This window comes from Somniosus microcephalus, unplaced genomic scaffold (genome assembly GCF_052327205.1).
Source record: "Somniosus microcephalus isolate GS21.2 unplaced genomic scaffold, FLI_Smic_1.0 unresolved_chr1, whole genome shotgun sequence".
NCBI classification, from domain to species: domain Eukaryota; kingdom Metazoa; phylum Chordata; class Chondrichthyes; order Squaliformes; family Somniosidae; genus Somniosus; species Somniosus microcephalus.
Genome location: NW_028225179.1, coordinates 21,751,855 through 21,772,336, shown reverse-complemented (window position 1 = coordinate 21,772,336; position 20,482 = coordinate 21,751,855).

The following is a 20,482-nucleotide window of genomic DNA, read 5'->3' as shown; positions in this document are numbered from 1 at the left end:
CGACAGTGCAGTGCTCCCCCAGTACTGCCCCTCCGACAGTGCAGCGCTCCCACAGCACTGCCCCTCCGACAGTGCAACGCTTCCTCAGTATTGCCCCGCCGACAGTGCCGCGCCCCCTATACTGCCCCTCCGACAGTGCCGCGCTCCATCAGTACTGCCCCACCGACAGTGCCGCGTCCCCTCTACTGTCCCTCCGACATTGCAGCGCTCCCTCAGTACTGCCCCTCCGACAGTGCAGCGCTCCCTCAGTGCTGCCCCTCCGACAGTGCAGCGCTCCCTCAGTACTGCCCCTCCGACAGTGCAGCGCTCCCTCAGTACTGCCCCTCCGACAGTGCAGCGCTCCCTCAGTACTGACCCTCCGACGGTGCACCGCTCCCTCAGGACTGCCCCTCCGACGGTGCACCGCTCCCTCAGTGCTGCCCCTCTGTCAGTGCAGCGCTCCCTCAGTACTGCCCCTCCGACAGTGCAGCGCTCCCTCAGTACTGCCCCTCCGACAGTGCAGCGCTCCCTCAGTACCGCCCCTCCGACGCTGCAGCGCTCCCTCAGTACTGCCCCTCCAACAGTGCAGCGCTCCCTCAGTACTGCCCCTCCGACAGTGCAGCGCTTCCTCAGTACCGCCCCTCCGACAGTGCAGCGCTCCCTCAGTACTGCCCCTCCGACAGTGCAGCGCTCCCTCAGTACTGCCCCTCCGACGGTGCAGCGCTCCCTGAGTACTGCCACTCGGATGGTGCAGCGCTCCCTCAGTACTGCCCCTCTGATAGTGCAGCGCTCCCACAGTACTGCCCCTCCGACAGTGCAGCGCTCCCTCAGTACTGCCCCTCCGACAGTGCAGCACTCGCTCAGTACTGCCCCTCCGACAGTGCAGCGCTCCCTCAGTACTGCACCTCCGACAGTGCAACGCTCCCTCAGTACTGCCCCTCTGAAAGTGCAGCGCTCCCTCAGCACTGTCCCTCCGACAGTGCAGCGCTCCCTCAGTACTATCCCTCTGACAGTGCAGCGCTCCCTCAGTACTGCACCTCTGACAGTGCAGCGCTCCCTCAGTACTGCCCCTCCGACAGTGCAGTGCTCCCTCAGTACTGCCCCTCCGACAGTGCAGCGCTCCCTCAGTACTGCACCTCCGACAGTGCAACGCTCCCTCAGTACTGCCCCTCTGACAGTGCAGCGCTCCCTCAGCACTGCCCCTCCGACAGTGCAGCGCTCCCTCAGTACTGCACCTCTGACAGTGCAGCGCTCCCTCAGTACTGCCCCTCCCACAGTGCAGCGCTCCCTCAGTACTGCCCCTCCGACAGTGCAGTGCTCCCTCAGTACTGCCCCTCCGACAGTGCAGCGCTCCCTCAGTACCGCCCCTCCGACAGTGCAGCGCTCCCCCAGTACCGCCCCTCCGACAGTGCAGCGCTCCCCCAGTACAGCCCCTCCGACAGTGCAGCGCTCCCCCAGTACTGCCCCTCCGACAGTGCAGCGCTCCCACAGCACTGCCCCTCCGACAGTGCAACGCTTCCTCAGTATTGCCCCGCCGACAGTGCCGCGCCCCCTCTACTGCCCCTCCGACAGTGCAGCGCTCCCTCAGTACTGACCCGACGGTGCACCGCTCCCTCAGGACTGCCCCTCCGACGGTGCACCGCTCCCTCAGTGCTGCCCCTCTGTCAGTGCAGCGCTCCCTCAGTACTGCCCCTCCGACAGTGCAGCGCTCCCTCAGTACTGACCCGACGGTGCACCGCTCCCTCAGGACTGCCCCTCCGACGGTGCACCGCTCCCTCAGTGCTGCCCCTCTGTCAGTGCAGCGCTCCCTCAGTACTGCCCCTCCGACAGTGCAGCGCTCCCTCAGTACTGCCCCTCCGACAGTGCAGCGCTCCCTCAGTACCGCCCCTCCGACGCTGCAGCGCTCCCTCAGTACTGCCCCTCCGACAGTGCAGCGCTCCCTCAGTACTGCCCCTCCGACAGTGCAGCGCTTCCTCAGTACCGCCCCTCCGACAGTGCAGCGCTCCCTCAGTACTGCCCCTCCGACAGTGCAGCGCTCCCTCAGTACTGCCCCTCCGACGGTGCAGCGCTCCCTGAGTACTGCCACTCGGATGGTGCAGCGCTCCCTCAGTACTGCCCCTCTGATAGTGCAGCGCTCCCACAGGACTGCCCCTCCGACAGTGCAGCGCTCCCTCAGTACTGCCCCTCCGACAGTGCAGCGCTCGCTCAGTACTGCCCCTCCGACAGTGCAACGCTCCCTCAGTACTGCACCTCCGACAGTGCAACGCTCCCTCAGTACTGCCCCTCCGACAGTGCAGCGCTCCCTCAGTACTGCCCCTCCGACAGTGCAGCGCTCCCTCAGTACTGCACCTCTGACAGTGCAGCGCTCCCTCAGTACTGCCCCTCCGACAGTGCAGTGCTCCCTCAGTACTGCCCCTCCGACAGTGCAGCGCTCCCTCAGTACTATCCCTCTGACAGTGCAGCGCTCCCTCAGTACTGCACCTCTGACAGTGCAGCGCTCCCTCAGTACTGCCCCTCCGACAGTGCAGTGCTCCCTCAGTACTGCCCCTCCGACAGTGCAGCGCTCCCCCAGTACAGCCCCTCCGACAGTGCAGCGCTCCCCCAGTACTGCCCCTCCGACAGTGCAGCGCTCCCACAGCACTGCCCCTCCGACAGTGCAACGCTTCCTCAGTGTTGCCCCGCCGACAGTGCCGCGCCCATTGCCCCTCCGACAGTGCTGCGCTCCATCAGGACTGGCCCGCCGACAGTGCCGCGCGCCCCCTCTACTGCCCCTCCGGCAGTGCAGCGCTCCCCCAGTACCGCCCCTCCGGCAGTGCAGCGCTTCCTCAGTACCGCCCCTCCGACAGTGCAGCGCTCCCTCAGTACTGCCCCTCCGACAGTGCAGCGCTCCCTCAGTACTGCCCCTCCGACAGTGCAGCGCTCCCTCAGTACTGCCCCTCCGACAGTGCAGCGCTCCCTCAGTACCGCCCCTCCGACAGTGCAGCGCTCCCTCAGTACCGCCCCTCCGACAGTGCAGCGCTCCCTCAGTACCGCCCCTCCGACAGTGCAGCGCTCCCTCAGTACTGCCCCTCTGACAGTGCAACGCTCCCTCAGTACCGCCCCCTGACAGTGCAACGCTCCCACAGTACTGCCCCTCCGACAGTGCAGCGCTCCCTCAGTACTGCCCCTCCGAGAGTGCGGCACTCCATCAGTACCGCCCCTCTGACAGTGCAGCGCTCCCTCAGTACTGCCCCTCCGACAGTGCAACGCTCCCTCAGTACCGCCCCTCCGGTGCAGCGCTCCCTCAGTACTGCCCCTCCGACAGTGCAGCGCTCCCTCAGTACCGCCCCTCTGACAGTGCAGCGCTCTCCCAGTACAGCCCCTCCGACAGTGCAGCGCTCCCTCAATACTGCCCCTCCGATAGTGCAGCGCTCCCTCAGTACTGCCCCACCGACAGTGCAGCGCTCCCTCAGTACTACCCCTCCGACAGTGCAGCGCTCCCTCAGTACCGCCCCTCCGACAGTGCAGCGCTCCCTCAGTACTGCCCCTCCGACGGTGCACCGCTCCCTCAGTACCGCCCCTCCGACAGTGCAGCGCTCTCCCAGTACAGCCCCTCCGACAGTGCAGCGCTCCCTCAATACTGCCCCTCCGACAGTGCAGCGCTCCCTCAGTACCACCCCTCCGACAGTGCAGCGCTCCCCCAGTACTGCCCCTCCGACAGTGCAGCGCTCCCACAGCACTGCCCCTCCGACAGTGCAACGCTTCCTCAGTATTGCCCCGCCGACAGTGCCGCGCCCCCTCTACTGCCCCTCCGACAGTGCAGCGCTCCCTCAGTACTGACCCGACGGTGCACCGCTCCCTCAGGACTGCCCCTCCGACGGTGCACCGCTCCCTCAGTGCTGCCCCTCTGTCAGTGCAGCGCTCCCTCAGTACTGCCCCTCCGACAGTGCAGCGCTCCCTCAGTACTGCCCCTCCGACAGTGCAGCGCTCCCTCAGTACCCGCCCCTCCGACGCTGCAGCGCTCCCTCAGTACTGCCCCTCCGACAGTGCAGCGCTCCCTCAGTACTGCCCCTCCGACAGTGCAGCGCTTCCTCAGTACCGCCCCTCCGACAGTGCAGCGCTCCCTCAGTACTGCCCCTCCGACAGTGCAGCGCTCCCTCAGTACTGCCCCTCCGACGGTGCAGCGCTCCCTGAGTACTGCCACTCGGATGGTGCAGCGCTCCCTCAGTACTGCCCCTCTGATAGTGCAGCGCTCCCACAGTACTGCCCCTCCGACAGTGCAGCGCTCCCTCAGTACTGCCCCTCCGACAGTGCAGCGCTCGCTCAGTACTGCCCCTCCGACAGTGCAACACTCCCTCAGTACTGCACCTCCGACAGTGCAACGCTCCCTCAGTACTGCCCCTCTGAAAGTGCAGCGCTCCCTCAGCACTGTCCCTCCGACAGTGCAGCGCTCCCTCAGTACTATCCCTCTGACAGTGCAGCGCTCCCTCAGTACTGCACCTCTGACAGTGCAGCGCTCCCTCAGTACTGCCCCTCCGACAGTGCAGTGCTCCCTCAGTACTGCCCCTCCGACAGTGCAGCGCTCCCCCAGTACAGCCCCTCCGACAGTGCAGCGCTCCCCCAGTACTGCCCCTCCGACAGTGCAGCGCTCCCACAGCACTGCCCCTCCGACAGTGCAACGCTTCCTCAGTGTTGCCCCGCCGACAGTGCCGCGCCCATTGCCCCTCCGACAGTGCTGCGCTCCATCAGGACTGCCCCGCCGACAGTGCCGCGCGCCCCCTCTACTGCCCCTCCGGCAGTGCAGCGCTCCCCCAGTACCGCCCCTCCGGCAGTGCAGCGCTTCCTCAGTACCGCCCCTCCGACAGTGCAGCGCTCCCTCAGTACTGCCCCTCCGACAGTGCAGCGCTCCCTCAGTACTGCCCCTCCGACAGTGCAGCGCTCCCTCAGTACTGCCCCTCCGACAGTGCAGCGCTCCCTCAGTACCGCCCCTCCGACAGTGCAGCGCTCCCTCAGTACCGCCCCTCCGACAGTGCAGCGCTCCCTCAGTACCGCCCCTCCGACGGTGCAGCGCTCCCTCAGTACCGCCCCTCCGACAGTGCAGCGCTCCCTCAGTAATGCCCCTCCGACAGTGCAGCGCTCCCTCAGTACCGCCCCTCCGACAGTGCAGCGCTCCCTCAGTACTGCCCCTCTGACAGTGCAACGCTCCCTCAGTACCGCCCCCTGACAGTGCAACGCTCCCACAGTACTGCCCCTCCGACAGTGCAGCGCTCCCTCAGTACTGCCCCTCCGAGAGTGCGGCACTCCATCAGTACCGCCCCTCTGACAGTGCAGCGCTCCCTCAGTACTGCCCCTCCGACAGTGCAACGCTCCCTCAGTACCGCCCCTCCGGTGCAGCGCTCCCTCAGTACTGCCCCTCCGACAGTGCAGCGCTCCCTCAGTACCGCCCCTCTGACAGTGCAGCGCTCTCCCAGTACAGCCCCTCCGACAGTGCAGCGCTCCCTCAATACTGCCCCTCCGATAGTGCAGCGCTCCCTCAGTACTGCCCCACCGACAGTGCAGCGCTCCCTCAGTACTACCCCTCCGACAGTGCAGCGCTCCCTCAGTACCGCCCCTCCGACAGTGCAGCGCTCCCTCAGTACCGCCCCTCCGACGGTGCAGCGCTCCCTCAGTCCTGCCCCTCCGACGGTGCAGCGCTCCCTCAGTCCTGCCCCTCCGACGGTGCAGCGCTCCCTCAGTACTGCCCCTCCGACGGTGCACCGCTCCCTCAGTACTGCCCCTCCGACAGTGCACCGCTCCCTCAGTGCTGCCCCTCCGACAGTGCAGCGCTCCCTCAGTACTGCCCCTCCGACAGTGCAGCGCTCCCTCAGTACTGCCCCTCCGACAGTGCAGCGCTCCCTCAGTACTGCCCCTCTGACAGTGCAGCGCTCCCTCAGCACTGTCCCTCCGACAGTGCAGCGCTCCCTCAGTACTATCCCTCTGACAGTGCAGCGCTCCCTCAGTACTGCACCTCTGACAGTGCAGCGCTCCCTCAGTACTGCCCCTCCGACAGTGCAGTGCTCCCTCAGTACTGCCCCTCCGACAGTGCAGCGCTCCCTCAGTACTGCACCTCCGACAGTGCAGCGCTCCCTCAGCACTGTCCCTCCGACAGTGCAGCGCTCCCTCAGTACTATCCCTCTGACAGTGCAGCGCTCCCTCAGTACTGCCCCTCCGACAGTGCAGCGCTCCCTCAGTACTGCCCCTCCGACAGTGCAGCGCTCCCTCAGTACTGCCCCTCAGACAGTGCAACGCTCCCTCAGTACTGCCCCCTGACAGTGCAGCGTTTCCTCAGTACTGCCCCTCCGACAGTGCAGCGTTTCCTCAGTACTGCCCCTCTGACAGTGCAGCGCCCCCTCTGCTGCCCCTCCGACAGTGCAGCGCTCCCTCAGTACCGCCCCTCCGACAGTGCAGCGCTCCCTCAGTACTGCCCCTCCGACAGTGCAGCGTTTCCTCAGTGCTGCCCCACCCGACAGGGCCGCGCTCCCTCACTACCGCGCTCCCTCAGTACTGACCCTCCGCCAGTGCTGCGTTCCCTCAGTACTGCCTCTCCGACAGTGAAGCACTCCCGCAGGACTGCCCCTCCGACAGAGCAGTACTCCCTCAGTACCGCCCCCCGACAGTGCCGCGCACTCCCTCAGTACTGCCCCTCCGACAGTGCTGCGCTCCCTCCGTACTGCCCCTCCGACAGTGCAGCGCTCCCTCAGTACCGCCCCTCCGACAGTGCAGCGCTCCCTCAGTACCGCCCCTCTGACGGTGCAACGCTCCCTCAGTACCGCCCCTCTGACTGTGCAGCGCTCCCTCAGTACCGCCCCTCTGACTGTGCAGCGCTCCCTCAGTACTGCCCCTCCGACGGTGCAGCGCTCACTCAGTACGGCCCCTCCGACGGTGCAGCGCTCCCTCAGTACTGCCCCTCCGACGGTGCAGCGCTCCCTCAGTACTGCCCCTCTGACGGTGCAGCGCTCCCTCAGTACTGCCTCTCTGACAGTGCAGCGCTCCCTCAGTACCGCCCCCTGACAGTGCAACGCTCCCTCAGTACTGCCCCTCCGACAGTGCAGCGCTCCCTCAGTACTGCCCCTCCGAGAGTGCGGCACTCCATCAGTACCGCCCCTCTGACAGTGCAGCGCTCTCCCAGTACAGCCCCTCCGACAGTGCAGCGCTCCCTCAATACTGCCCCTCCGACAGTGCAGCGCTCCCTCAGTACTGCCCCTCCGACAGTGCAGCGCTCCCTCAGTACCACCCCTCCGACAGTGCAGCGCTCCCTCAGTACCGCCCCTCCGACAGTGCAGCACTCCCTCAGTACCGCCCCTCTGACAGTGCAGCGCTCCCTCAGTGCTGCCCCTCCGACGGTGCAGCGCTCCCTCAGTACTGACCCTCCGACGGTGCAGCGCTCCCTCAGTACTGCCCCTCCGACGGTGCACCGCTCCCTCAGTACTGCCCCTCCGACAGTGCACCGCTCCCTCAGTGCTGCCCCTCCGACAGTGCAGCGCTCCCTCAGTACTGCCCCTCCGATAGTGCAGCGCTCCCTCAGTACTGCCCCTCCGACAGTGCAGCGCTCCCTCAGTACTGCCCCTCCGACGCTGCAGCGCTCCCTCAGTACTGCCCCTCCGACAGTGCAGCGCTCCCTCAGTACCGCCCCTCCGACAGTGCGGCGCTCCCTCAGCACTGCCCCTCCGACAGTGCGGCGCTCCCTCAGTACCGCCCCTCTGACAGTGCAGCGCTCCCTCAGTACTGCCCCTCCGACAGTGCAGCGCTCCCTCAGTACCGCCCCTCCGACAGTGCAGCGCTCCCTCAGTACTGCCGCTCCGACAGTGCAGCGCTCCCTCAGCACTGCCCCTCCGACAGTGCAGCGCTCCCTCAGTACTGCCCCTCCGACAGTGCAGCGCTCCCTCAGTACTGCCCCTGCGACAGTGCAGCGCTCCCTCAGTACCGCCCCTCCGACAGTGCAGCGCTCCCTCAGTACTGCCGCTCCGACAGTGCAGCGCTCCCTCAGCACTGCCCCTCCGACAGTGCAGCGCTCCCTCAGTACTGCCCCTCCGACAGTGCAGCGCTCTCTCAGTACTGCTGCTCCGACAGTGCAGCGCTCCCTCAGTACCGCCCCTCTGACAGTGCAGCGCCCCCTCAGTACCGCCCCTCTGACAGTGCAGCACTCCCCCAGTACAGCCCCTCCGACAGTGCAGCGCTCCCTCAGTACAGCCCGTCCGCCAGTGCAGCGCTCCCTCTGCACTGCCTCTCCGACAGTGCAGTGCTCCCCCAGTACTGCCCCTCCGACAGTGCAGCGCTCCCACAGCACTGCCCCTCCGACAGTGCAACGCTTCCTCAGTATTGCCCCGCCGACAGTGCCGCGCCCCCTATACTGCCCCTCCGACAGTGCCGCGCTCCATCAGTACTGCCCCACCGACAGTGCCGCGTCCCCTCTACTGTCCCTCCGACATTGCAGCGCTCCCTCAGTACTGCCCCTCCGACAGTGCAGCGCTCCCTCAGTGCTGCCCCTCCGACAGTGCAGCGCTCCCTCAGTACTGCCCCTCCGACAGTGCAGCGCTCCCTCAGTACTGCCCCTCCGACAGTGCAGCGCTCCCTCAGTACTGCCCCTCCGACAGTGCAGCGCTCCCTCAGTACTGCCCCTCCGACAGTGCAACGCTCCCTCAGTACTGACCCTCCGACGGTGCACCGCTCCCTCAGGACTGCCCCTCCGACGGTGCACCGCTCCCTCAGTGCTGCCCCTCTGTCAGTGCAGCGCTCCCTCAGTACTGCCCCTCCGACAGTGCAGCGCTCCCTCAGTACTGCCCCTCCGACAGTGCAGCGCTCCCTCAGTACCGCCCCTCCGACGCTGCAGCGCTCCCTCAGTACTGCCCCTCCGACAGTGCAGCGCTCCCTCAGTACTGCCCCTCCGACAGTGCAGCGCTTCCTCAGTACCGCCCCTCCGACAGTGCAGCGCTCCCTCAGTACTGCCCCTCCGACAGTGCAGCGCTCCCTCAGTACTGCCCCTCCGACGGTGCAGCGCTCCCTGAGTACTGCCACTCGGATGGTGCAGCGCTCCCTCAGTACTGCCCCTCTGATAGTGCAGCGCTCCCACAGTACTGCCCCTCCGACAGTGCAGCGCTCCCTCAGTACTGCCCCTCCGACAGTGCAGCACTCGCTCAGTACTGCCCCTCCGACAGTGCAGCGCTCCCTCAGTACTGCACCTCCGACAGTGCAACGCTCCCTCAGTACTGCCCCTCTGAAAGTGCAGCGCTCCCTCAGTACTATCCCTCTGACAGTGCAGCGCTCCCTCAGTACTGCACCTCTGACAGTGCAGCGCTCCCTCAGTACTGCCCCTCCGACAGTGCAGTGCTCCCTCAGTACTGCCCCTCCGACAGTGCAGCGCTCCCTCAGTACTGCACCTCCGACAGTGCAACGCTCCCTCAGTACTGCCCCTCTGACAGTGCAGCGCTCCCTCAGCACTGTCCCTCCGACAGTGCAGCGCTCCCTCAGTACTGCACCTCTGACAGTGCAGCGCTCCCTCAGTACTGCCCCTCCCACAGTGCAGCGCTCCCTCAGTACTGCCCCTCCGACAGTGCAGTGCTCCCTCAGTACTGCCCCTCCGACAGTGCAGCGCTCCCTCAGTACCGCCCCTCCGACAGTGCAGCGCTCCCCCAGTACCGCCCCCCGACAGTGCAGCGCTCCCCCAGTACAGCGCTCCCCCAGTACTGCCCCTCCGACAGTGCAGCGCTCCCACAGCACTGCCCCTCCGACAGTGCAACGCTTCCTCAGTATTGCCCCGCCGACAGTGCCGCGCCCATTGCCCCTCCGACAGTGCTGCGCTCCATCAGGACTGCCCCGCCGACAGTGCCGCGCGCCCCCTCTACTGCCCCTCCGGCAGTGCAGCGCTCCCCCAGTACCGCCCCTCCGACAGTGCAACGCTTCCTCAGTATTGCCCCGCCGACAGTGCCGCGCCCATTGCCCCTCCGACAGTGCTGCGCTCCATCAGGACTGCCCCGCCGACAGTGCAGCGCTCCCCCAGTACCGCCCCTCCGACAGTGCAACGCTTCCTCAGTATTGCCCCGCCGACAGTGCCGCGCCCATTGCCCCTCCGACAGTGCAGCGCTCCCTCAGTACCGCCCCTCCGACAGTGCAGCGCTCCCTCAGTACCGCCCCTCCGACGGTGCAGCGCTCCCTCAGTACCGCCCCTCCGACAGTGCAGCGCTCCCTCAGTAATGCCCCTCCGACAGTGCAGCGCTCCCTCAGTACCGCCCCTCTGACTGTGCAGCGCTCCCTCAGTACTGCCCCTCCGACGGTGCAGCGCTCACTCAGTACTGCCCCTCCGACGGTGCAGCGCTCCCTCAGTACTGCCCCTCCGACGGTGCAGCGCTCCCTCAGTACTGCCCCTCTGACGGTGCAGCGCTCCCTCAGTACTGCCTCTCTGACAGTGCAGCGCTCCCTCAGTACTGCCCCTCTGACAGTGCAGCGCTCCCTCAGTACCGCCCCTCCGACGGTGCAGTGCTCCCTCAGTACTGCCCCTCTGACAGTGCAGCGCTCCCTCAGTACTGCACCTCTGACAGTGCAGCGCTCCCTCAGTACTGCCCCTCCGACAGTGCAACGCTCCCTCAGTACCGCCCCTCCGGTGCATCGCTCCCTCAGTACTGCCCCTCCGACAGTGCAGCGCTCCCTCAGTACCGCCCCTCTGACAGTGCAGCGCTCTCCCAGTACAGCCCCTCCGACAGTGCAGCGCTCCCTCAATACTGCCCCTCCGACAGTGCAGCGCTCCCTCAGTACTGCCCCTCCGACAGTGCAGCGCTCCCTCAGTACCACCCCTCCGACAGTGCAGCGCTCCCTCAGTACTGCCCCTCCGACAGTGCAGCGCTCCCTCAGTACTGCCCCTCCGACGCTGCAGCGCTCCCTCAGTACTGCCCCTCCGACAGTGCAGCGCTCCCTCAGTACCGCCCCTCCGACAGTGCGGCGCTCCCTCAGCACTGCCCCTCCGACAGTGCGGCGCTCCCTCAGTACCGCCCCTCTGACAGTGCAGCGCTCCCTCAGTACTGCCCCTCCGACAGTGCAGCGCTCCCTCAGTACCGCCCCTCCGACAGTGCAGAGCTCCCTCAGTACTGCCGCTCCGACAGTGCAGCGCTCCCTCAGCACTGCCCCTCCGACAGTGCAGCGCTCCCTCAGTACTGCCCCTCCGACAGTGCAGCGCTCCCTCAGTACTGCCCCTGCGACAGTGCAGCGCTCCCTCAGTACCGCCCCTCCGACAGTGCAGCGCTCCCTCAGTACTGCCGCTCCGACAGTGCAGCGCTCCCTCAGCACTGCCCCTCCGACAGTGCAGCGCTCCCTCAGTACTGCCCCTCCGACAGTGCAGCGCTCTCTCAGTACTGCTGCTCCGACAGTGCAGCGCTCCCTCAGTACCGCCCCTCTGACAGTGCAGCGCCCCCTCTGCACTGCCTCTCCGACAGTGCAGTGCTCCCCCAGTACTGCCCCTCCGACAGTGCAGCGCTCCCACAGCACTGCCCCTCCGACAGTGCAACGCTTCCTCAGTATTGCCCCGCCGACAGTGCCGCGCCCATTGCCCCTCCGACAGTGCTGCGCTCCATCAGGACTGCCCCGCCGACAGTGCCGCGCGCCCCCTCTACTGCCCCTCCGGCAGTGCAGCGCTCCCCCAGTACTGCCCCTCCGACGCTGCAGCGCTCCCTCAGTACTGCCCCTCCGACAGTGCAGCGCTCCCTCAATACTGCCCCTCCGATAGTGCAGCGCTCCCTCAGTACTGCCCCACCGACAGTGCAGCGCTCCCTCAGTACTACCCCTCCGACAGTGCAGCGCTCCCTCAGTACCGCCCCTCCGACGGTGCAGCGCTCCCTCAGTACCGCCCCTCCGACGGTGCAGCGCTCCCTCAGTACTGCCCCTCCGACGGTGCACCGCTCCCTCAGTACTGCCCCTCCGACAGTGCACCGCTCCCTCAGTGCTGCCCCTCCGACAGTGCAGCGCTCCCTCAGTACTGCCCCTCCGACAGTGCAGCGCTCCCTCAGTACTGCCCCTCCGACAGTGCAGCGCTCCCTCAGTACTGCCCCTCCGACAGTGCAGCGCTCCCTCAGTACTGCACCTCCGACAGTGCAACGCTCCCTCAGTACTGCCCCTCTGACAGTGCAACGCTCCCTCAGTACTGCCCCTCCGACAGTGCCGCGCTCCATCAGTACTGCCCCACCGACAGTGCCGCGCCCCCTCTACTGTCCCTCCGACATTGCAGCGCTCCCTCAGTACTGCCCCTCCGACAGTGCAGCGCTCCCTCAGTGCTGCCCCTCCGACAGTGCAGCGCTCCCTCAGTACTGCCCCTCCGACAGTGCAGCGCTCCCTCAGTACTGCCCCTCCGACAGTGCAGCGCTCCCTCAGTACTGACCCTCCGACGGTGCACCGCTCCCTCAGTACTGCCCCTCCGACGGTGCACCGCTCCCTCAGTGCTGCCCCTCTGACAGTGCAGCGCTCCCTCAGTACTGCCCCTCCGACAGTGCAGCGCTCCCTCAGTACTGCCCCTCCGACAGTGCAGCGCTCCCTCAGTACCGCCCCTCCGACGCTGCAGCGCTCCCTCAGTACTGCCCCTCCGACAGTGCAGCGCTCCCTCAGTACTGCCCCTCCGACCATGCAGCGCTCCCTCAGTACTGTCCCTCCGACAGTGCAGCGCTCCCTCAGTACTGCACCTCAGACAGTGCAGCGCTCCCTCAGTACTGCCCCTCCGACAGTGCAGTGCTCCCTCAGTACTGCCCCTCCGACAGTGCAGCGCTCTTTCAGTCCTGCCCCTCCGACAGTGCAGCGCTCCCTCAGTACTGACCCTCCGACGGTGCACCGCTCCCTCAGTACTGCGCCTCCGACGGTGCACCGCTCCCTCAGTGCTGCCCCTCTCACAGTGCAGCGCTCCCTCAGTACTGCCCCTCCGACAGTGCAGCGCTCCCTCAGTACTGCCCCTCCGACAGTGCAGCGCTCCCTCAGTACTGCCCCTCCGACAGTGCAGCGCTCCCTCAGTACTGCCCCTCCGACGGTGCAGCGCTCCCTCAGTACTGCCCCTGCGACAGTGCAGCGCTCCCTCAGTACCGCCCCTCCGACAGTGCAGCGCTCCCTCAGTACTGCCGCTCCGACAGTGCAGCGCTCCCTCAGCACTGCCCCTCCGACAGTGCAGTGCTCCCTCAGTACTGCCCCTCCGACAGTGCAGCGCTCTCTCAGTACTGCTGCTCCGACAGTGCAGCGCTCCCTCAGTACCGCCCCTCTGACAGTGCAGCGCCCCCTCAGTACCGCCCCTCTGACAGTGCAGCACTCCCCCAGTGCAGCCCCTCCGACAGTGCAGCGCTCCCTCAGTACAGCCCGTCCGCCAGTGCAGCGCTCCCTCTGCACTGCCTCTCCGACAGTGCAGTGCTCCCCCAGTACTGCCCCTCCGACAGTGCAGCGCTTCCTCAGTACCCGCCCCTCCGACAGTGCAGCGCTCCCTCAGTACTGCCCCTCCGACAGTGCAGCGCTCCCTCAGTACTGCCCCTCCGACGGTGCAGCGCTCCCTGAGTACTGCCACTCGGGTGGTGCAGCGCTCCCTCAGTACTGCCCCTCTGATAGTGCAGCGCTCCCACAGTACTGCCCCTCCGACAGTGCAGCGCTCCCTCAGTACTGCCCCTCCGACAGTGCAGCACTCGCTCAGTACTGCCCCTCCGACAGTGCAGCGCTCCCTCAGTACTGCACCTCCGACAGTGCAACGCTCCCTCAGTACTGCCCCTCTGAAAGTGCAGCGCTCCCTCAGCACTGTCCCTCCGACAGTGCAGCGCTCCCTCAGTACTATCCCTCTGACAGTGCAGCGCTCCCTCAGTACTGCACCTCTGACAGTGCAGCGCTCCCTCAGTACTGCCCCTCCGACAGTGCAGTGCTCCCTCAGTACTGCCCCTCCGACAGTGCAGCGCTCCCTCAGTACTGCACCTCCGACAGTGCAACGCTCCCTCAGTACTGCCCCTCTGACAGTGCAGCGCTCCCTCAGCACTGTCCCTCCGACAGTGCAGCGCTCCCTCAGTACTGCACCTCTGACAGTGCAGCGCTCCCTCAGTACTGCCCCTCCCACAGTGCAGCGCTCCCTCAGTACTGCCCCTCCGACAGTGCAGTGCTCCCTCAGTACTGCCCCTCCGACAGTGCAGCGCTCCCTCAGTACCGGCCCTCCGACAGTGCAGCGCTCCCCCAGTACCGCCCCTCCGACAGTGCAGCGCTCCCCCAGTACAGCCCCTCCGACAGTGCAGCGCTCCCCCAGTACTGCCCCTCCGACAGTGCAGCGCTCCCACAGCACTGCCCCTCCGACAGTGCAACGCTTCCTCAGTATTGCCCCGCCGACAGTGCCGCGCCCATTGCCCCTCCGACAGTGCTGCGCTCCATCAGGACTGCCCCGCCGACAGTGCCGCGCGCCCCCTCTACTGCCCCTCCGGCAGTGCAGCGCTCCCCCAGTACCGCCCCTCCGACAGTGCAACGCTTCCTCAGTATTGCCCCGCCGACAGTGCCGCGCCCATTGCCCCTCCGACAGTGCTGCGCTCCATCAGGACTGCCCCGCCGACAGTGCCGCGCGCCCCCTCTACTGCCCCTCCGACAGTGCAGCGCTCCCTCAGTACCGCCCCTCCGACAGTGCAGCGCTCCCTCAGTACCGCCCCTCCGACAGTGCAGCGCTCCCTCAGTACCGCCCCTCCGACGGTGCAGCGCTCCCTCAGTACCGCCCCTCCGACGGTGCAGCGCTCCCTCAGTAATGCCCCTCCGACAGTGCAGCGCTCCCTCAGTACCGCCCCTCCGACAGTGCAGCGCTCCCTCAGTACTGCCCCTCTGACAGTGCAACGCTCCCTCAGTACCGCCCCCTGACAGTGCAACGCTCCCTCAGTACTGCCCCTCCGACAGTGCAGCGCTCCCTCAGTACTGCCCCTCCGAGAGTGCGGCACTCCATCAGTACCGCCCCTCTGACAGTGCAGCGCTCCCTCAGTACTGCCCCTCCGACAGTGCAACGCTCCCTCAGTACCGCCCCTCCGGTGCAGCGCTCCCTCAGTACTGCCCCTCCGACAGTGCAGCGCTCCCTCAGTACCGCCCCTCTGACAGTGCAGCGCTCTCCCAGTTCAGCCCCTCCGACAGTGCAGCGCTCCCTCAATACTGCCCCTCCGATAGTGCAGCGCTCCCTCAGTACTGCCCCACCGACAGTGCAGCGCTCCCTCAGTACTACCCCTCCGACAGTGCAGCGCTCCCTCAGTACCGCCCCTCCGACAGTGCAGCGCTCCCTCAGTACCGCCCCTCCGACGGTGCAGCACTCCCTCAGTACTGCCCCTCCGACGGTGCAGCGCTCCCTCAGTACTGCCCCTCCGACGGTGCACCGCTCCCTCAGTACTGCCCCTCCGACAGTGCACCGCTCCCTCAGTGCTGCCCCTCCGACAGTGCAGCGCTCCCTCAGTACTGCCCCTCCGACAGTGCAGCGCTCCCTCAGTACTGCCCCTCCGACAGTGCAGCGCTCCCTCAGTACTGCCCCTCCGACAGTGCAGCGCTCCCTCAGTACTGCACCTCCGACAGTGCAACGCTCCCTCAGTACTGCCCCTCTGACAGTGCAGCGCTCCCTCAGCACTGTCCCTCCGACAGTGCAGCGCTCCCTCAGTACTGCCCCTCCGACAGTGCAGCACTCGCTCAGTACTGCCCCTCCGACAGTGCAGCGCTCCCTCAGTACTGCACCTCCGACAGTGCAACGCTCCCTCAGTACTGCCCCTCTGAAAGTGCAGCGCTCCCTCAGTACTATCCCTCTGACAGTGCAGCGCTCCCTCAGTACTGCACCTCTGACAGTGCAGCGCTCCCTCAGTACTGCCCCTCCGACAGTGCAGTGCTCCCTCAGTACTGCCCCTCCGACAGTGCAGCGCTCCCTCAGTACTGCACCTCCGACAGTGCAACGCTCCCTCAGTACTGCCCCTCTGACAGTGCAGCGCTCCCTCAGCACTGTCCCTCCGACAGTGCAGCGCTCCCTCAGTACTGCACCTCTGACAGTGCAGCGCTCCCTCAGTACTGCCCCTCCCACAGTGCAGCGCTCCCTCAGTACTGCCCCTCCGACAGTGCAGTGCTCCCTCAGTACTGACACTCCGACAGTGCAGCGCTCCCTCAGTACCGCCCCTCCGACAGTGCAGCGCTCCCCCAGTACCGCCCCCCGACAGTGCAGCGCTCCCCCAGTACAGCCCCTCCGACAGTGCAGCGCTCCCCCAGTACTGCCCCTCCGACAGTGCAGCGCTCCCACAGCACTGCCCCTCCGACAGTGCAACGCTTCCTCAGTATTGCCCCGCCGACAGTGCCGCGCCCATTGCCCCTCCGACAGTGCTGCGCTCCATCAGGACTGCCCCGCCGACAGTGCCGCGCGCCCCCTCTACTGCCCCTCCGGCAGTGCAGCGCTCCCCCAGTACCGCCCCTCCGACAGTGCAACGCTTCCTCAGTATTGCCCCGCCGACAGTGCCGCGCCCATTGCCCCTCCGACAGTGCTGCGCTCCATCAGGACTGCCCCGCCGACAGTGCCGCGCGCCCCCTCTACTGCCCCTCCGACAGTGCAGCGCTCCCTCAGTACCGCCCCTCCGACAGTGCAGCGCTCCCTCAGTACCGCCCCTCCGACAGTGCAGCGCTCCCTCAGTACCGCCCCTCCGACGGTGCAGCGCTCCCTCAGTACCGCCCCTCCGACAGTGCAGCGCTCCCTCAGTAATGCCCCTCCGACAGTGCAGCGCTCCCTCAGTACCGCCCCTCTGACTGTGCAGCGCTCCCTCAGTACTGCCCCTCCGACGGTGCAGCGCTCACTCAGTACTGCCCCTCCGACGGTGCAGCGCTCCCTCATTACTGCCCCTCCGACGGTGCAGCGCTCCCTCAGTACTGCCCCTCTGACGGTGCAGCGCTCCCTCAGTACTGCCTCTCTGACAGTGCAGCGCTCCCTCAGTACTGCCCCTCTGACAGTGCAGCGCTCCCTCAGTACCGCCCCTCCGACGGTGCAGTGCTCCCTCAGTACTGCCCCTCTGACAGTGCAGCGCTCCCTCAGTACTGCACCTCTGACAGTGCAGCAATCCCTCAGTACTGCCCCTCCGACAGTGCAACGCTCCCTCAGTACCGCCCCTCCGGTGCATCGCTCCCTCAGTACTGCCCCTCCGACAGTGCAGCGCTCCCTCAGTACCGCCCCTCTGACAGTGCAGCGCTCTCCCAGTACAGCCCCTCCGACAGTGCAGCGCTCCCTCAATACTGCCCCTCCGACAGTGCAGCGCTCTCTCAGTACTGCCCCTCCGACAGTGCAGCGCTCCCTCAGTACCACCCCTCCGACAGTGCAGCGCTCCCTCAGTACTGCCCCTCCGACAGTGCAGCGCTCCCTCAGTACTGCCCCTCCGACGCTGCAGCGCTCCCTCAGTACTGCCCCTCCGACAGTGCAGCGCTCCCTCAGTACCGCCCCTCCGACAGTGCGGCGCTCCCTCAGCACTGCCCCTCCGACAGTGCGGCGCTCCCTCAGTACCGCCCCTCTGACAGTGCAGCGCTCCCTCAGTACTGCCCCTCCGACAGTGCAGCGCTCCCTCAGTACCGCCCCTCCGACAGTGCAGAGCTCCCTCAGTACTGCCGCTCCGACAGTGCAGCGCTCCCTCAGCACTGCCCCTCCGACAGTGCAGCGCTCCCTCAGTACTGCCCCTCCGACAGTGCAGCGCTCCCTCAGTACTGCCCCTGCGACAGTGCAGCGCTCCCTCAGTACCGCCCCTCCGACAGTGCAGCGCTCCCTCAGTACTGCCGCTCCGACAGTGCAGCGCTCCCTCAGCACTGCCCCTCCGACAGTGCAGCGCTCCCTCAGTACTGCCCCTCCGACAGTGCAGCGCTCTCTCAGTACTGCTGCTCCGACAGTGCAGCGCTCCCTCAGTACCGCCCCTCTGACAGTGCAGCGCCCCCTCTGCACTGCCTCTCCGACAGTGCAGTGCTCCCCCAGTACTGCCCCTCCGACAGTGCAGCGCTCCCACAGCACTGCCCCTCCGACAGTGCAACGCTTCCTCAGTATTGCCCCGCCGACAGTGCCGCGCCCATTGCCCCTCCGACAGTGCTGCGCTCCATCAGGACTGCCCCGCCGACAGTGCCGCGCGCCCCCTCTACTGCCCCTCCGGCAGTGCAGCGCTCCCCCAGTACTGCCCCTCCGACGCTGCAGCGCTCCCTCAGTACTGCCCCTCCGACAGTGCAGCGCTCCCTCAATACTGCCCCTCCGATAGTGCAGCGCTCCCTCAGTACTGCCCCACCGACAGTGCAGCGCTCCCTCAGTACTACCCCTCCGACAGTGCAGCGCTCCCTCAGTACCGCCCCTCCGACGGTGCAGCGCTCCCTCAGTACCGCCCCTCCGACGGTGCAGCGCTCCCTCAGTACTGCCCCTCCGACGGTGCACCGCTCCCTCAGTACTGCCCCTCCGACAGTGCACCGCTCCCTCAGTGCTGCCCCTCCGACAGTGCAGCGCTCCCTCAGTACTGCCCCTCCGACAGTGCAGCGCTCCCTCAGTACTGCCCCTCCGACAGTGCAGCGCTCCCTCAGTACTGCCCCTCCGACAGTGCAGCGCTCCCTCAGTACTGCACCTCCGACAGTGCAACGCTCCCTCAGTACTGCCCCTCTGACAGTGCAACGCTCCCTCAGTACTGCCCCTCCGACAGTGCCGCGCTCCATCAGTACTGCCCCACCGACAGTGCCGCGCCCCCTCTACTGTCCCTCCGACATTGCAGCGCTCCCTCAGTACTGCCCCTCCGACAGTGCAGCGCTCCCTCAGTGCTGCCCCTCCGACAGTGCAGCGCTCCCTCAGTACTGCCCCTCCGACAGTGCAGCGCTCCCTCAGTACTGCCCCTCCGACAGTGCAGCGCTCCCTCAGTACTGACCCTCCGACGGTGCACCGCTCCCTCAGTACTGCCCCTCCGACGGTGCACCGCTCCCTCAGTGCTGCCCCTCTGACAGTGCAGCGCTCCCTCAGTACTGCCCCTCCGACAGTGCAGCGCTCCCTCAGTACTGCCCCCTCCGACAGTGCAGCGCTCCCTCAGTACCGCCCCTCCGACGCTGCAGCGCTCCCTCAGTACTGCCCCTCCGACAGTGCAGCGCTCCCTCAGTACTGCCCCTCCGACCATGCAGCGCTCCCTCAGTACTGTCCCTCCGACAGTGCAGCGCTCCCTCAGTACTGCACCTCAGACAGTGCAGCGCTCCCTCAGTACTGCCCCTCCGACAGTGCAGTGCTCCCTCAGTACTGCCCCTCCGACAGTGCAGCGCTCTTTCAGTCCTGCCCCTCCGACAGTGCAGCGCTCCCTCAGTACTGACCCTCCGACGGTGCACCGCTCCCTCAGTACTGCGCCTCCGACGGTGCACCGCTCCCTCAGTGCTGCCCCTCTCACAGTGCAGCGCTCCCTCAGTACTGCCCCTCCGACAGTGCAGCGCTCCCTCAGTACTGCCCCTCCGACAGTGCAGCGCTCCCTCAGTACTGCCCCTCCGACAGTGCAGCGCTCCCTCAGTACTGCCCCTCCGACGGTGCAGCGCTCCCTCAGTACTGCCCCTGCGACAGTGCAGCGCTCCCTCAGTACCGCCCCTCCGACAGTGCAGCGCTCCCTCAGTACTGCCGCTCCGACAGTGCAGCGCTCCCTCAGCACTGCCCCTCCGACAGTGCAGCGCTCCCTCAGTACTGCCCCTCCGACAGTGCAGCGCTCTCTCAGTACTGCTGCTCCGACAGTGCAGCGCTCCCTCAGTACCGCCCCCTCTGACAGTGCAGCGCCCCCTCAGTACCGCCCCTCTGACAGTGCAGCACTCCCCCAGTGCAGCCCCTCCGACAGTGCAGCGCTCCCTCAGTACAGCCCGTCCGCCAGTGCAGCGCTCCCTCTGCACTGCCTCTCCGACAGTGCAGTGCTCCCCCAGTACTGCCCCTCCGACAGTGCAGCGCTTCCTCAGTACCGCCCCTCCGACAGTGCAGCGCTCCCTCAGTACTGCCCCTCCGACAGTGCAGCGCTCCCTCAGTACTGCCCCTCCGACGGTGCAGCGCTCCCTGAGTACTGCCACTCGGATGGTGCAGCGCTCCCTCAGTACTGCCCCTCTGATAGTGCAGCGCTCCCACAGTACTGCCCCTCCGACAGTGCAGCGCTCCCTCAGTACTGCCCCTCCGACAGTGCAGCACTCGCTCAGTACTGCCCCTCCGACAGTGCAGCGCTCCCTCAGTACTGCACCTCCGACAGTGCAACGCTCCCTCAGTACTGCCCCTCTGAAAGTGCAGCGCTCCCTCAGCACTGTCCCTCCGACAGTGCAGCGCTCCCTCAGTACTATCCCTCTGACAGTGCAGCGCTCCCTCAGTACTGCACCTCTGACAGTGCAGCGCTCCCTCAGTACTGCCCCTCCGACAGTGCAGTGCTCCCTCAGTACTGCCCCTCCGACAGTGCAGCGCTCCCTCAGTACTGCACCTCTGACAGTGCAACGCTCCCTCAGTACTGCCCCTCTGACAGTGCAGCGCTCCCTCAGCACTGTCCCTCCGACAGTGCAG